The sequence below is a fragment of the Triticum urartu genome, chromosome 1A (genome assembly GCF_056163025.1).
Source record: "Triticum urartu cultivar PI428250 chromosome 1A, HENAU_Tu73, whole genome shotgun sequence".
Classification (NCBI taxonomy): Eukaryota; Viridiplantae; Streptophyta; class Magnoliopsida; order Poales; family Poaceae; genus Triticum; species Triticum urartu.
The window spans coordinates 263,314,282-263,319,351 of NC_141873.1; positions in this window are offsets into that span (position 1 = coordinate 263,314,282).

The window sequence follows — 5,070 nt, forward strand, 5'->3', positions numbered from 1 at the left end:
TATTTTTGACTCACAGGCAAGGAAAATCCTGATGATTGCGTACAAAAGCTTGCGAAGATTTTAAGAACCAATTTAATAATAGCGCGCTCATTTTTATTTTGAGCAATAACTCGCTAATTTCTTAATTATATATATATAATGTGTCTCTTCAGTTTATTCTTTGATATTAATTACTTCTTCTAACATAACATTATATATATAACGAGCCCACCTAATATGTGTATTTCAAGGAAGTTCAAATGGGCTGGGATTTCTTAGAAAATATAAATGGGCCTGATTGACGCAAAATTATTTGTTTACCCAGCCCAGCAAGTGGACTGTACATTCTAAAAAACATGGGTTAAATATATGCCACATTTTTGCACGCTGACATGTGGGTCAATAGGTCGAAGTCTACGCAGGGCGTTGTCAACTTGGTCAACAAATGATTGTGTCATCCACAGCCATTGGATTTATATCCAACGGCCGGCATGCACCTTCAATCTCTCGTCTTCTTCCTCCAGCATCACCGGGACCGCCTGGTCTGGCCTCCGGCGGCTAGCGGCTCTGCTTAGCACGCATCGCTGCAAAAGCGCTACCCCACCGCCGGCCAGGCTATCCCTCCACCCCTCGACACCTCTTGTTATTCTTCACAGACTACAACCCCACGCCACAACAGAACCAGTTATAACCCTTTTCCTCATCTCAATCTGCGACTCCACTGCCGCATTTCCCCATCTCCGAGTCATTCCTGTCTGGGGCCTCGCCGTCGTCCATCGCCTCGCTGCGTTCGGTGCGGTGTGGTAAAAAACGAGAGTCGTCGGAAGAGGACTGTACATGGAGAGCCTGACGGCTGGGACCCACGAGGTCCATGGTCGCATGCAAGAAAAGTTCCTCCTTATTAAGCTAAAAAATGTTTCCTCCACCTGATAGCTGGGACCCACCGGCTGTATCTTCGCATGGAAGGAGGTGCCTCCTTGTTTTGCGAAAAAATTATTCATCCCGTTGACAGCTGGGACCCGTCAGATTTGGTGACTGACTTGTGGGCCTACTAAGCGGACGTGTACGCATGACTTTGTCAACTTAATCAACAAATGATTCTAGCAGCTGGACCGTTGGATGTTAATCCAACAGCCGTGCTCCTTCTTCAACCTCTGTTCTTGCTCCTGTCTCCCGTGGGCGGCCCGCGGCTGTGATGTCGCGCACCCGAACCAGTGAAGTTTCTCACTCCTCTCCATCTACGACTCCACTGCCCTGTCTTCCCCATCTTCGGGTCGTTCCAGCCTGGGTGCGCTCGGCACGGTGTGGTCAACGTGGTCAACAACCGAGAGTCATTGGAAGATGACTGTACGTGAGAGGCTGACAGTGGGGACGCATCACGCCCATGGACGCATGCATGCAACGGAACGCGGCGAGGTCAATGTGGTCAAGGAACGACTTCCATCGAAAGTATACTATACATGGAGAGTCTCAGCTGGGTCCACGGCCGCAGCAAGTAAGTGCCTCCTTATTACGCAGAAAATAATGATTCCTCCAACTAATAGCAGGGACCCACTCGACGGGCCATCGTATTTTGCGGAAAAAACGTTTGCCCCCTGACTGCTGGGACCCACCTGACGGGCCACCGTATTTCGTGAAAAAACGTTCCCCTCGCTGTCAGCTCGGACCCACCAGAAGTGCCTCCTTATTACGCACAAAAAAATGAATACTCCCCCGGCTAGCTAGGACTCACCTTGGTGGGAGGCTCACTTGTGGGCCTACTAAGTTGACGGGGACGAAGGGCTTGGTCAACTTAGTCAATATGAACGATTCTAGCTCCAGTGACCGTACGATGTCCATCTAACGGTCGTAGTGCTTCTTCAACCTCTGGTGTTCTTAGTCCAGCCGCCCAAAGCAGCGCTGGTCGTGCCGCATGCTCCTGCCTCCCGTGGCCGGCTGTGCTGCCATGGAGGCCTCACCGCCCCCTACTATTCCCACCGCTGGCCAGGACCTGCGGCGACGGCAGCCTCACACCGCAGCTGAACCAGTGAACCCTCGTACTCCTCTCTGCGCAGGCTTCCACTGCCGCGTCTTCCCCGGCTCCGCGTCGTCCCCTTCCTAGGCCTCGCCCTCATCCACCGCCGTGGTGCTCTCCGCGCGGTGTCGTCAACGTGGTCAAGGAACGACTTCCATCGGAAGAGTACTGTACGTGGAGAGGCTGACAGCTGGGTCCACGGTCACAGCCCAGTTTTTTTATGATTTTCCAAGTAAGTCGCTTTGTCAGGCCTGTTGGGCTGCAAATCTTTTAAGAAGAGGAGAGCTTTCATTCGGCTGGCCGAGAAAATGGCCCATCAGTAATGAGAAATGGGCTGTACATTTTTAAAACATATCAAACCGGCAATTAGTTTCAAATATCTTGTTTTTCATTTCGATATTTTTAATTACATTAATTTTTGTGCGTGGAGAATTTGTTGGATTTTATATTGATATACATTTATTTTTAAAATCAGTTTGAATGTGAGTCGAAATTTTGGGATTAAAAACAATTCGGACCGCACCGAAATATGCAAAATTTTGTATAATTTTTTAACCGTGGCCACAATATGGCTGTAATGCTAACAAAAAGAATATGGGCTCCAAAAAACCCTTAAGAATTAGCAAATGGGTTGTAAATTATTAGAAATAATGGCAGATGGGTTGTTTGCTGTTTTCCCCAGATTTGAGCCTTTCCTAAAAAAAGGTTGACGCACAAGTAGTGACTGTTGGATGTCCATCGAACGGCCGTCGTGCTTCTTCAATCTCTACTCTTCCTGCTCCAGCCGCTCAAACAAGCGCCGACGGGACTGCCTGCTCCCTCCTCCCCGTGGCCGGCTGTGCTGCCGCGCAGGCCTCACCGCCCCACCGTACTCCCATTGCTGGCCTAGCCATCCCTCTACTCACCCACACCTGCTGTTATTCTCCGGCGACGGCAGACGAACCAGTAAACCCGCGTATAGTCATACTCCCCTCCGCGTGGGAAACAACTGCCGAGTCTTCCCTGCCTCCGTGTCGTTCCCTTCCTAGGCCTCATCGTCGTCCACCGCCCTGGTGCTCTCGGGGCGGCCTGGTCAACGTGGTCAACGACCGACATGCATCTGAAGTGGACTGTACGTGGAGAGGCCGACAGCTGGGTCCACGGCCGCACGCAAGGAAATACCTCCTTATTACGCGCAAAATAATGATTCCTCCACCTGACATCAGGGACCCACCGAAAGGGCCTCTGTATTTCGCGGAAAAAACGTTACCGCCGCTGACAGCTCAGACCCACCAGCTATATCTTCGCATGCAAGAAAGTGCCTCCTTATTACGCACAAAATAATGAATACTCCCCCTGTTAGCTGGGACCCAGTATAGTGGTAGGTTGAATTGTGGGCCTACTAAGTTGACGGGGATGGAGGGCTTTGTCAACTTAGTCAATATGCACGATTCTAGCTCCAGTGACCGTACGATGTCCATCCAATGGCTGTAGTGCTTCTTCAACCTCTGGTCTTCTTGCTCCGGCCGCCCAAACCAGCGCCGGTCGTGCCTCGTGCTCCCGCCTCCCTGTGGCCGGCTGCAATGCGGCGGAGGCCTCACCGCCCCCTACTACTCCCACCGCTGGCCAGGCCATCCCTCTACTCACCCACACCCCCTGTTATTCTGCGGCGACGGCATCCTCACACCGCAGCAAACTAGTGAACCCTCGTACTCCTCTACGCGTGGGCATCCACTGCCGCGTCTTCCCCGGCTCCGCGTCGTCCCCTTCCTAGGCCTCGCCGTCGTCCACCGCCCTGATGCTCTCGGCGCGGCGTGGTCAACGTGGTCAAGGAACGGCTTCCATTGGACGTGGACTGTACATGGAGAGGCTGACAGCTGGGTCCACGACCGCAGCAAGGAAGTGCCTCCTTATTACGTGCAAAATAATTATTCCTCCACCTGACAGCGGGGACCCACCAGACGGGCCACCATATTTCGTGAAAAAAATGTTTGCCCCTAACTGCTGGGACCCACCAGCTACATCTTCGCACGCAAGGAAGTGTGTCCGGGCAAAAAAACGATTCGCCCCCTGACTGCTGGGACCCACCAGCTACATCTTTGCAGGCAAGGAAGTGCCTGACACTCGGGACCCACCTGGTCGAAGCGTACGTAGCGTTGTCATTCTGGTCGCGAATGTGTACGCACATATATACTGGTGGATGTAGAGGCGTGCACGTGTCGTAGTAGAGGTGCGTACGTGCCGTAGTAGAGGCGCGCACGTAGCATGTACACGTACATACAGCGGCCAGGGTGCAAGAAAGAAAATACGGCCACGTATGTGTACATACGGGCGGGGTCTCGAACGCCTGCTCGCGCATACGTATGGCTAGGCTCGTGTACATGGCTGGGTCGAAACGAAGAAACAGCGTCGTCGTCGTGTTCACGGGGAGGCGTCGTGTTCATGGGGAGGCAACGGAATGCGTCGTGTTCATCGGGAGGCAACGGAACGCGTGGGAGCCAACCGGCTGGGTCGGAACGAAATGCATGGTCGTGTTCATCGGGAGGGCTTGGATGGAACAGGCGATAGAAACGAGGCCTAGCGTACCGCACAACGGAGGAAACGGACCTCCTACGTTCGGAACGGGGTCCTGTTGATCGGGAGGGGTCTGGCGTACCGCAAAACGGAGGAAACGGACCTCCTATGGTCGAAACGGGGGTCCTGTTGATCGGGAGGGGTGTGGCGTACCACAAAACGGACGAAACGGACCTCCTACGGTCGAAACGGGGGTCCTGTTGATCGGGAGGGGTGTGGCGTACCGCAAAACGGACGAACCGGACCTCCTACGGTTGAAACAGGGGTCCTGTTCATCAGGAGGGGTGTGGCGTACCGCAAAACGGGACTCCACGGGATACTGTTCATCTCCACCGTCGACCTCCTCCAGCCTCCACGGGCTACTGTCGACCTCCTCCAGCCTCCACTACGCGCTACTCCACCGGCTACTGTTCAACCACCCCTCCACCGTCTACTATTCATCCAGCCCTCCACACCACGGGGTCCTGTTCATCCACCCCTCCACGGGCACCCCTCCACTGTCTACTGTTCATCCAGCCCTCCAC